Here is a 13337-nt window from a genome sequence, read left to right on the forward strand (position 1 = left end):
TGACTCTGCCTCTCTAGACTGGTAGCGTGATGACTCGATCCCTCCAATCCTAGCCGCCATCATCAACAATACCTGCTAAGCCAACTGCTCACCATCCCCGAATGGATCACTGCAGGTTTCACAAAACAACAACAACGGGGTCAGTACTGACTAATCAAATGTAAGACAGTATAACAATATAAACAGCTGATCATCCTCTATCCCAGTCTCATGACCTCGCACAGTAACTGACTACACCCTGAGGGGTATAGCCCTGCCAGATTACCCATCGCAACAGGTAATCCTCGCCGCCAGTGGGTGACCGCAGCCCATCCCACCTAGTCCAGCTCATCAACGAGCGACTAATAATCCCTGTCCCTTAATGTGCACATTCCCTCCCGTGGCGGGTTCCACGGAGGGCGAACTAGGGTGTGAAGTCACTCCCACAAGTGACTCCACCACCATCACAACACACACAGCCTTACAGCTGTCACAACACCACAACAACACCACCATCACCACTACACCAATACTCCGATGATCAGCAGATAACAATCATACACAATACAATCACAATCTTAAATCAATTAACAGTGAACTGAGTAGGGAAACCCTACCTCATCGCAAAGCATGCAAGACTTCCAATTACAGCCACGCACGACTCCAATAAGAATCCTAACAATGATAACCATCTCCTATTACGCAACTATACTCAAAGAATCACTCAAAAGAACACAAAGCAGGAACTTACCTACATTACGCATCGACGGTGACATAGACGACCATCCCTTCCGTCATCCTTTCTCGGCGAATCCCGTCATTCCCATGGTAGAGGTTTAGGCTAATTTCATTAAAGTGTGAAGATGTGGGGTGATAGGGTAGAGATAGGCTAGGGTTAAAGAAAGAGGAACTGTCGAAGAAATGAGAAAATGAAATGAATCTCGCGAACTTGCGTTTATATTAACGTGTCGACAGCAGCCATACTCGGTCGAGTACAAGAGTACTCGGCCGAGTAGGCTCTACTCGGTCGAATATGGGTGATACTCGGCCGAGTAGCCTCAGCTAGGTCGAGCAAGTAATCCTATAAACCTCATGAAACGAGTCTGATCCCTCACCCATTCATCCCTAAGGTCTGTTTGGTCAACATTAACGGTCAACAATGTTCTTAAATATCCTGGGTGTTACAATCTCCCCCCCTTAAAAAGAACTTCGTCCCCGAAGTTCAGCCCGCACGACCCTCTCCTCAGCTTTACGCACCGTGACATAACCACCCACACCAAGGTGTACAAATTTACATCATCCTGACATTACCATCCTACCATCTTACTCAAACAAATAATCACCTATCACAGCTATTCCTCCAAACAATACTAATCACCAACCTTAACATACTCTTACGGAAATTAATGAACTCACATGCATTCTTTTGCCAAACACAACACAACTACTATCAACCATACACAAATGCGAAGCAATACTCTAAACAGCACTCAACCATACAAACATAGCAATATACAAATGCAAACCACACACAAATGTGAACCACCACGATCAGTACACTTATATCAATTATCATAAAAATTGAGTTGAGACACCCGTGCACAGTATAACCTTCATATTACTTGAATACAACATGGCTACAGCTTAAAGGAAACATGAACGTAAATTCCGAATGCTAACATGCCTAACATACATGTGATTCCAAAATCATAGGTATAACTAAATACATATTTCACATAATTAAATACTTAATTCCGCGACATTACTCTTCCCCTCTTAATGGAACTTCGTCCCCGAAGTTCACCACTAACCACTTCCCGTGCCCAAAGCTAATACGTACCTCATGACGGTGACATTACTCATAGACTCTTGTAGCATATCTCACTTTATGACATTACACACTTGTGACTTATAAAAACAAAAATATTTCAGCAACCAAGTAATGTATAACAATATAAATATAGTTAATGAAGAATAGCAGTCTTATGCGTAACTCGTTGAGGCCATTATCACTGTAATCAAAACATATATCCGTATAAAACTTATTACAATTACCACGCTGGCTGTGTATGGTGCTACCTTTCATATAATTTAGTGATTCGGGTTTTCCTCCCCTAAACCACTTAAGTTTCTGGTAACCAAGCAATGTTATATAACGAAACATTCACCAATTCGTAGCTTATTCCAACAATCACGTATCCGTGATACGATCATAATCCATCTGTGGAGCATGTTATAGTATAAAATAACAAAATAAGGTACTAACAACTCTTTCATACAATTATCATATAACCTGTGTAGTTCACCTAGCTAATTCCCATTAGCTCCCTGTTTCCGCAATATTCGGCCGAGTATGAAAGGCTACTCGGTCGAGTAAGCTCTACTCGGTCGAGTATATTTGTATACTCGGCCGAGTAAGCTCTACTCGGTCGAGTAGTGACTATGCTCGGTCGAGTTATCACAACCAGAGGGCGTTTTAACGACATTACCTAGAGCATTCACAATCAACCTACATAAAATTCTTCGCAGCAATATTAAGCACAACTAATTCCTAACCTAAACGACATTCAACACATCTCCATACGATAATTAAGTAAATAACGGCCTTATGGCCAAATACAGTCATCCAACGAAAAATACCAAATTCCGAAAGCAACATCCAAAGAAGAAGTAATAAATCCGACACAATCCAAACAAATCCATCACAACCAAGTAAGTCCAACATCAAAGAAATCAAACTAAATAATCTAACAACATAAGATCAATAACGAGGACCCTCCTCCATGTCATCATCACCACCGCGCCGGAAGTACTGCTGAACTCCCCGCTCCCGGAAAGCTGCTGCTGCTGCCGAGTAGTCCCCTCCTAATCGATCGCGAGTTGGCTCCCCACGGTCCCGCGAGGTAGCCAAACTCGCTCCTCCGGGTCTCCGAACTCGAGTCAACCCCATAGTCATTGTGAAATACTCCCGTATCCACCCCCGGTCTCCTCCACCCCCTGACAGTGTGCTAATCGTGTCCCTATGCCGTGGTTAAGGGTCATCTCATGTAGGTTACGGAGCACCAAAGTAGAGGAGATCCGCTCAGCCAATTCATGCGGCTGCATCCTGGGGTCATGCACTGTGGGGTAGGGCGAATACTGGTAAGGGTAGCAAGGATAGGAGTCGGGAGTAGAGTAAGAGGGCTCGGTACAACCGGTCCTGCTCTAGATCGCCTCACTCCGCGACGCTCCCGAGGTGGGGGAGGTGCTCGCGCCGTCCCTCGTGGCACGGTGGCCGGCTCGGGTAAGTCTAAGAGAATCCGCGGTCAATCGGTGGGACGGGGCTCGGTCAGGAATGTCACAAGTCTCCCACTCACCAAATGATCAACAACGGGGAGATGAGTGGGTCCTAAGCACCATCCACATAGTTCCCCTCACTCTCCAGGCATACAACCCGTCATCCATCTTCCTCAACCATCGGTTCTGACACCAGTACTGAGCGTCCATGGTAGGCACAATCTCTACATACTCATTCCTCTCAGGAGGTGGGGCCTCAAAATCTGTCAGGCGCTGAGCTAGGCGGGTCACTATGGCCCCGTAGGCAATGTGTCGGGTCTCGGACTGTGCCATGCGCTCAAGACTAGAGCACACTACACCAGGGGCACTGTAGTAGAATGGTTTCTGACGGTGTAGGTTGAGGTAAGACATAAGTAACATGACCTCATGAGAATTAAGCTTGCTCACATCATCTCTCGAGTATAACAAACAGTCATCATCCTCGAAACATACGAAGGGAAACGTCTTTGAACATCATTAATATGCATGGCAATCGGCACTAGGCACTAGGCGGTCTACCAAAATATGGAAGGTAAAGGGGTGCACCACTATTCTTGGCCACATCACTAAGGTAATCATCCTCCTCGGCCTCTAAACCCAAATGGTCAGCCAACTCGTCCAGGGTAAGCTCATGATCCTCATTCATGAGACGAAAAGAGACAGTCTTTCCCTTCTTATCATAAACAAAAGAGCTCAAAAACTCTAAGGTCAAGTGGGGGTAGGATTTCTTTCTCAGATGATACAACCCCTCCATGCCCAAAATCTTGAAAATATGAAATATGTCCTCCTTGATCCCCAAAGTCTCAAGGATAACAGGGTTAACACAACCGGTGGGGCGAAAAGGACGACGCATAAGAGCCACAAAGCCTTACGATGATTGAAATCAGAGAATATTACCGATGGATGTGCCTCCACCGGCGGAACTACGGTTCGATCTTTGGGACCGACTCTGGTCTCAAGCTGAACATTAGCACGAGTTCTTTTGTTGGATAAGCCTCTGGTTTTCACCATACTGCAAGAGAACAATTCTTTAACAGGGGATTGACACAAAATTTCTTAGCGCAAAAGACGGACTATTTTCAGTTGTATATTGATTTTAGAACCATTCTTTTAAGACAAATTATCAGAAAATCACTAATTACCTTACAATTTATATGGTTACAAGCTTTAATTTGTTTCAAATTAGGGAATAATCATCAACAACCAGAAGATTTCAGAAACAATTCGTTTTTACTAACCCTAGATTTCAGAAATTGAGTTTTAAACCATGAACTTAATCAATCAAGGCATACACAAGATTGGTATACAGTTGAATCCAAGAATCAACAAATTAAAGACTAAATTTCAATTGTTTTAGCAAGGAAATCGAAATATAGCATGCTATTATACCATAACTTTGAAAACAAGTGAGAAAATTGAGTTTAAACCTTACCTTAAACTGTTTTGAGGCAAGCAAGAACAAGTAGAATACCCAAGTTTTACCCAAAAGCTTGAGGGAGGTAGGATATGAAGTTTTTAGAGAGAAGGAAAAGAAAGATGGGAGGCGGAAATAAGGAAGAAAGGAACGAAAATAGGGTTTTTGTATAACCCGCATACGACCTGCTACAGCATTACTCGGTCGAGTATTGTGAATACTCGGCCGAGTGTCGACTACTCGGTCAAGTATTTAGGATACTCGGCCAAGTGTACACTACTCGGTCGAGTACCTTTCTTACTCGATCGAGTTTTGAAGAACAGAAGCGATTATTATTCTCACAAAACGGGCACTCGGTTGTGTAGCTTGATACTCGGCCGAGTATGGTCTACTCGGTAGAGTACACTCATCTACTCGGTCGAGTTTTCCGAAAATAAAGAAGAAGTCGTAACTTTTCATTGTTCCTGTAAAATCAAATAATATCGTTCGAAGTTCCGTGCATCCGGCTCGTCACTATTAAAGCTGATTTCTACCACATAAACACATAACAACATCACATCCATCATCGGAATAATCATCACTCCTACCTTCATTCCTCACTTTGCCATGAAACTATTATATTCTATCCTTATAGCATACTCAACAATCTAATAACAGTACCTGCAAGGTTTAACTCTTATGTCACATCATCTCTAATTCCGTTAAATCACCAGATATACACCATAATCACATTTGCAACGTAGCAATTCAACATACAACACATTCATCGTGAAACAAATAGGCTAACTTATCACCGATCGCACATTGCAACAATTCCATCGATCACTTCAACTTTTCCGCACATACATCAAACACATATCACCCTAATAGTAGATACACACAACAAATCATCACCAAGCAATCAACGACTCTCACTAGCTACCCTTTTCCCGTGTCTGGCTTAAGTTCGATGGGGCCATGATTTTGAAATGAGGGCGCCTACTCACCCAAAATCTAGCATCGGCTGGGGCTCCCAACGTACATACACCAGGTTCATTTTAATTGACACCCTATATTCATTAGATTCATTGGTTCGAGTTCCAAAATCGTCGGCTCGATACCACTTTGTAACACCCCGTACGCCAGGATGCCTTACCAAGGACCATCCCGGTGTATGACGGTGTCACCATCTCGGTTTCCCCGGAGGTAGCTCAAATTAGACAATAAAAGAACTATTGTAAACATTAATATATCTTATACAAGATTTACTCATTACAACGTCTTTATAATAAAAAGGTACAACTATAACACTCATGACTCGCCTCTCTAGACGGTAGCGTGATGACTCGATCCCTCCAATCCTAGCCGCCATCATCAACAATACCGCTAAGCCAACCGCTCACCATCCCCGAATGGATCACCGTAGGTTTCACAAAACAACAACAACGGGGTCGATCGACTAATCAAATGTAAGACAAGTATAACAATATAAACAAATGATCATCCTCTATCCCGTCTCATGACCTCGCTCGAGAATCGACTACACCCCGAGGGGTATAACCTGCCATTACCCATCGCAACAGGTAATCCTCGCCGCCAGTGAGTGACCGCAGCCCATCCCACCTAGTCCAGCTCATCAACGAGCGACTAATAATCCCTGTCCCTTAATGTGCACATCCCCTCCCGTGGCGGGTTCCACGGAGGGCGAACTAGGGTGTGAAGTCACTCCCGCAAGTGACTCCACCATCATCACAACACACACAACCTTAAAGCTGTCACAACACCACAACAACACCACCATCACCACTACACCAATACTCCGATGATCAGCAGATAACAATCATACACAATACAATCACAATCTTAAATCAATTAACAGTGAACTGAGTAGGGAAACCCTACCTCATCGCAAAGCATGCAAGACTTCCAATTACAGCCACGCACGACTCCAATAAGCATCCTAACAATGATAACCATCTCCTATTACGCAACTATACTCAAAGAATCACTCAAAAGAACACAAAGCAGGAACTTACCTACATTACGCATCGACGGTGACATAGACGACCACCCCTTCCGTCATCCTTTCTCGGCGAATCCCGTCATTCCCATGGTAGAGGTTTAGGCTAATTTCATTAAAGTGTGAAGATGTGGGGTGATAGGGTAGAGATAGGCTAGGGTTAGAGAAAGAGGAACTGTCGAAGAAATGAGAAAATGAAATGAATCTCGCGAACTTGCGTTTATATTAATGTGTCGACAGCAGCCATACTCGGTCGAGTACAAGAGTACTCGGCCGAGTAGGCTCTACTCGGTCGAGTATGGGTGATACTCGGTACTGAGTAGCCTCAACAGGTCGAGCAAGTAATCCTATAAACCTCATGAAACGAGTCTGATCCCTCACCCATTCATCCCTAAGGTCTGTTTGGTCAACATTAACGGTCAACAATGTTCTTAAATATCCTGGGTGTTACAGGCACGATATTTAGTGTTGAGATGCGGGTATTTTTCGCACTGCGGTGTGGCTGTTGGTGGCGGTGTTGTGATGCCGTCACCGGTTGTGGTGGAGTAGGCGGGATGATTATGATTCGAGTTTCGAAAGTACATACCAGTCATACATAGATTGTTGTTTTGTTTGATGTTGCTTCCTGTGAGTTTCGATTGTACGAGATAGACGATTGTTTTGTTATCGATGTTTCTTACCAATTAAGTTTTGGAATGAGGGTAGAGTATGATATGAAAGAGAGTTGTACATGTTTTCGTTGTTGTCATGGTATAGTGACATTCATTGATGGGACACGGTTCCGAGAAGTTGTTACAGTAATTTTGATCTTGTTTTAAAATGAGGCATCGGTAGTCATAGTCATGGCAAGTGATTCGTAGAACATGTGTGGTAATGATCTGATATATGCAGGTGGTTCATAATGCTTTGTTGAGACAGTGAGTGTAGGGTGTTGAATAATAAGTGTCGTGTTAAGTTATGTATAAGTCTGGCAGTAATGAAAGAAAGGAACTTGAGGATCTAGTGTGAGTGTACCTAACAAGTGTGGATCGTGAGTTATGCTTTTGCCGATAAGCGTTTTATATAGTTTATATAGAGAGGTGTGTCATGTTACGGTAATAGGGAACAAGTGAAGTTTTGGGTTAAGCTAAGGATTTTGTGGTATAGGTTAGGTGGTGTGACGAGTGAAGTGAAGTATGAGAGTTGTTTAAGTAAGAGAGCCTTGGATATGTCCATGGCGAGTGTTTAGATTATAGGTGGTTATCTTTGATATGCGGTGGTGATGATGATATTGAAAAGATATATCTAGGATTTAGTATTAGCGAGTTACGCGGACGTAACATTTATCTTAAGAGGAGTAGGATGCGATAAAAGAGATTTTGATGGGTGTGCATATGGTAATATATTTGGAAGTTGAGTCTTGATGTCGAATAAAAAGGTTGATTCGTGTTGTGGTTAATTTTGTTAAAGGTCATGACCGTGCTTGTAGTAGTTCGATGTTTAGGAGTGTGAGAATTTTTCACCAGTGTTGACAGTTGGATGATAATGTTATGAGTGTTAGTAAACTTCGAGGACGAAGTTCCTTTTAAGGGTGGTAGAATGTAACATTCCGTTTGATGTCTATGAGTGTCTTGATTTTGGATTTGATAGTGGATGATACTATGGAGCTAGCAGCGTTAGAGGATGGTAGTTGGTTATGTATGGAGTTGGTGTCGTGATAGATATATATGTGGTGGATACGATATCGTGAGTCATGTTAAGGAAGTAAACATAGTTGGTGGAGTGGGTGTTAAGAGTTCATGTTTTATGTTTGGTCAAGTTCTTGAGTTCTTAGTTATGTTGTTGTGCCTTGGTCGGGTTAGCATGGTTGTTTCATGTATGGGTTGAACTTCGGGGACGAAGTTCTTTTTAAGGAGGGAAGACTGTAATACTCCATATTTATGAGTCTCTGGGTACTCTATCGAGTAGGCCTTACTCTGTCGAGTAAGGGTGAGTTGCGTTTTAAAATAGTTTCTGACCTGTTGGGTACTCGATCGAGTAACGTTGATACTCGATCGAGTAAGGGGGCACTCGATCGAGTACCTTAGCTACTCGATCGAGTAGCGATTCTGAGGAGTTATTTCTCGGATTTTGTTAATTATGCGATTAGGTATATAATCTTTTCCGTCATTGTTCTTAAACACTTTTCAAAACCTATTTATTTTGTCAAGAGAGAAAACAAAACATCGTTCTTCGCTTTAATCGCATTGTTAGCAAATTCCGGAGTTTGGAAGGTCGGATTTCACCTTTCTTTATACCGTTGAGATCCTTGCGTCGAGGGTAAGATCTATGTACCGTTTTTATAGTATTTCCTTTAAGTTGTTTAAACCCTAATATGGGGAATTGGGGGTTTTGTTGTAGATAATGATTGGTAGTGATTATGTGTATGTATGATAGGAGGAGGATTTGTAGAAGAGGCTTTTTGATACAAATTTGTTGAGACCGTCGATTGTTGTGCTTTCCAGGTAGGATTTCCTACTCAGTATTAGTCCCATAATGGGATTATTGTTGATGTGTTGAGATTGGTTGTTTAATATCGTAATTGTATTGTGATTGTGATTGTGATTGTTTGTCTCTGGTTCTCGAGATGCGTTCTCGGCTGAGTGGAGTCACTTGCGGGAGTGGCTTCACGCCTAGTTTCGCCCTTCGTGGAACCCGCCACGGAAGGGGATGTGCACATTAATGGACGGGGTTATCGCTCGGTATGATGAGCGGGGCTTAGGTGGGTGCACGGCTGCGGTCCCCACTGGGCGGGCTGGTCCAAAGGGACGGTCGGTGATTGAGATTGATGGGACCGGTGTGATTGTGTGTGTGTGACGGTTAAGTCATCATTTATCGTATTATTGATATATATATAAGTTGTGTGATTAGTACGACCCCGGTTGTTGTTTTTTTAAAACTGCGGTGATCAATTCGGGGATGGTGAGCGATAATGAGCGAGGTTTGAGTTGAGTCACATGGGATTCTTTGGGATGTGCCACCGTCGACGATAGAAGTCTTCCGCTGTAGCTTAGTAGTTTTATAAACTTTGCATTTAGTTGTTTAGACAGTTGGTTTGAGAACTTGTACCCGTATTTTGGGATTTGGCCTTGGTTGTACTTTTTACTAAAGTTATATCATTTAAAGTTGTTGCGTTATTGTCTTAGGATTATCATGCCTCGGGTAACCGAGATGGTGGCATCCTTATACCTGAGTGGTCCTGATAAGGCACTTGGAGTATGGGGGTGTTACAGGTTTCCCTACTCAGTATTGGTTACATAATGTTGATGTTGTTGTTGTTGTTGTTGTTGTTGTTGTTGTTGTTGTTGTTGTTGTTGTTGTTGTTGTTGTTGTTGTTGTTGTTGTTGTTGTTGTTGTTGTTGTTGTTGTTGTTGTTGTTGTTGTTGTTGTTGTTGTTGTTGTTGTTGTTGTTGTTGTTATTGTTGTTATTGTTGTTGTTGTTGTTGTTGTTGTTGTTGTATCTCATATCGTTGTTGGATTGGTTTTGGTGATTGTTGGTAGTATAATGTTGATTGCTGTGTAACTGTCTGTGATCTTCAGGGTGCGTCCCTGGCTGAGTGAAGTCACTTGCGGCAGTGGCTTCACGCCCTTGATTCGCCTTTTGTGGAACCCGCCACAGAAGGGATGTGCACATTAATGAACATGGGTTTATCGCTCGATGGAGATGAGAGGGGCTTAGGTGGGAACGGCTGCGGTCCCCCACTGGCGGCGAGGAGTATCTGTTGCGATGGGTACTCTGACAGGGCTACACACTTCGGAGTGTAGTCGGATATGTGGAAATAGGGTGGAGTTGTGGAGACTGAGATGTGCTGTTTGAGTTGTTTGTAATATTGTTTTATTGCAGATGTTGTTGTATGTAATCAGTACTGACCCCGTTTAAATGTTTAAAAACTGTGGTGATCCATTCGGGGGTGGTGAGCAGTTATTGAGCAGGTATGAGTTGATGCGCATGGGATAGCTGGGTCGAGTCATCACGAGCTGTCTTAGAAGTCTTCCGCTATGTCGAACACTCTTTCGTTGTTTAGTTGGTTTAACATTTTGAGGACAGTTGTACTTTTTTCTTTATCAGTTTTGGTTGGACTTGTATCACGTTAAACTATTTAATAAAGTACGTTTTGTTATTGTCTATTTGATTATCATTGCCTCGGGTAACCGAGATGGTAACACTTCCATGGTTTAGGTGGTCCTGGTAAGGCACTTGGAGTATGGGGGTGTTACAATTAATTAAGGAGGATATCTGCTAGAAACGTCCTAGGCAGTTGAATAATGAGATGTACACAACGAAAATTGAGTACACTTGCAATAATGAGATATGCAAGAAGGAAGGGATGATATTAGGATTCGGTTTTATGAATTGGAGGGACTATGGTAGTTCGTTCCAATAACCGAGGGTCCTATCCCTACATACTGTGAGGACAGTGGGAGTTATTCAAAGGCAAGAGAGCCTATGGCCAGATTGGATCTAGACACGTACTCATAGAAGTTCTTATAATACAAGATTATTCACAAGAATGGGAAATAGTATATAATAAGGTTAGGGAAAGTGCAAAGTATTGCTAAAACTTGCTAACCAAGGCTTTTTCATAGGCTAAGCATGATAAGACATGCCATTTCAATTAAGTTGAGATGTATAGTTATATACAATATTAAGTATGGATTATAAATTATGTAGTAATTGATATGGTATCAATTTTACATATGTGATAATACATTTATCGTTTGAGTTTTAATCAAAAACTCTTTTATTACTTTGTTATATCCAAATAGGTTGTAAGGACAAAGTTGAACCCTATTAAAGTGAACTGGATTAACATAGTATTGGCCTCTAGTTGCTTATATGAGGTGACGTCTCGAAGTGACTAGAGTGTGATGCGATTGATGGCAAGCTCAAGTGCCAAAGAGTCATAAGAGATGACTACTCGATCACATAGGCAGACTGTATGGGACATCTGTCGGGCAGTGACCGCTTATAGTGTTCTGGTAATTTTTTATAAAGCATGGTCATGGCGAGAGCTATTATAGTATTCTTTTGAGTCAATTCTTTGACTAAAGACTATTCGCCCAAGTCGGCACAGTTTTTGATTGACTTTGATTTTTGCCCCAAGCCATTCTGTCAAAAGGGGTGAGTGTGCATATTTTGGGTCATGATGAACTATGAGTGTACGAAGGGAATAGTGCGATAAGAATTGTCCATTCCCTTGTCAGGGTTATTCAAAATCTCACGGCCACTCGAGGAGTAGTGGACTGAAAATGCGTGGCCACGCTCGAAAGGTATCTACGGTAGATAATTCCGATCAGACAGTTACTCTCCAGATCGAGGAAACCACTCAAGATATGATCAAATGCAAGTACGACAAGTAAGACACCTTCCATTGAGTGGAAGATGATGTAATAGGACAAGAGAATTGGTGACGCACACTTGTCTCGGATAAGTGGGAGATTGTTGGAGTAAGTGTCCTCAACAATAGTGCGATCACATGATTAAACATCATAATTAAATCTCATAATAAGTATACGTAAGGGATGATTCATTATTAAGTCAACTGATCAACATTAATCGGTAACGATTGGCTGACTAGTGTTTGACGTTACTGTCGTTTGACGGTGGTGATCAGTTGATCCCTTTAGGTCACACCTATAGGAACAAGCCCCAATATTAAACTAATTATTGGTATAAGATACAATTTAATTAGTCCCTTGATAAATTGACTAAAAGTTAGTGGAGTAAAATAATTTAGAGAGATCGAGTTAATAACTCGTGTCGGTTAAAGTTATTATTTAATTATACGATAATTAAATAAATAAATAAATTGGTAGAGGCGGATTTAATTAATTAATTATTAATTAATAAAATCTTACTAATTGACTAATTGTGTTAGTATTAGTACGTACTATATTTACGTATAATTGTATACGTATAATTATATTAAGAGTGTTATTAAAATATGTTAATTGGGAATTAATTTTATCGTGTAAGACGATTAAGCTACGATTTACGCGTATTCATGAGAGGAATATGAAAATCGACTTTGGCACACTTAACTAGCTAGGGACCAGTTTTTTTATAAGGCCTATACCTAGGTTGTGTTTCCAAGTGCATCATGCATTGGTCACAATATTAAAATGTTAATTATTGTTGGCATGCAATGAACATAATGATGACTTTTGTGCATAAAAAAAATAAAAAGCAAAACACTCCAATCCTCCTTCCTCTCTGATGTTGGACGGTCCATTTGAGGAAAATAAGAGGAATTGTTTTCTCTTATTTTTCTCTTTAACTCACTTTTTTTTATTTTGGTATGACTAGTGATTTATCTCTCTAAAAAAAGCTCTCATAAATACCTCAAAATATTACTAAGAGTTAGTATTATTATTAGAAATCAAATATTACTAAGTGTAGTAGTTTTGATAGTGTTGAAAGGGAAGCTCTAATAACATATCTAGTTATTATACATATTAGAGTGTTGGAATCTTGTTCTTGGGTGCAACAAGAGGAGACTTTCTAATTTGAAAGTTTGTGTTCATGGAGGATCATCCATAATGGTAATAGCTTAAGATTTAGTTTTGGAAGGAGTCCAAAACTAGTGCCCTTAAATTCGTCCATATGATGTA

This window comes from Silene latifolia, chromosome Y (assembly GCF_048544455.1).
Source record: "Silene latifolia isolate original U9 population chromosome Y, ASM4854445v1, whole genome shotgun sequence".
NCBI classification, from domain to species: Eukaryota; Viridiplantae; Streptophyta; class Magnoliopsida; order Caryophyllales; family Caryophyllaceae; genus Silene; species Silene latifolia.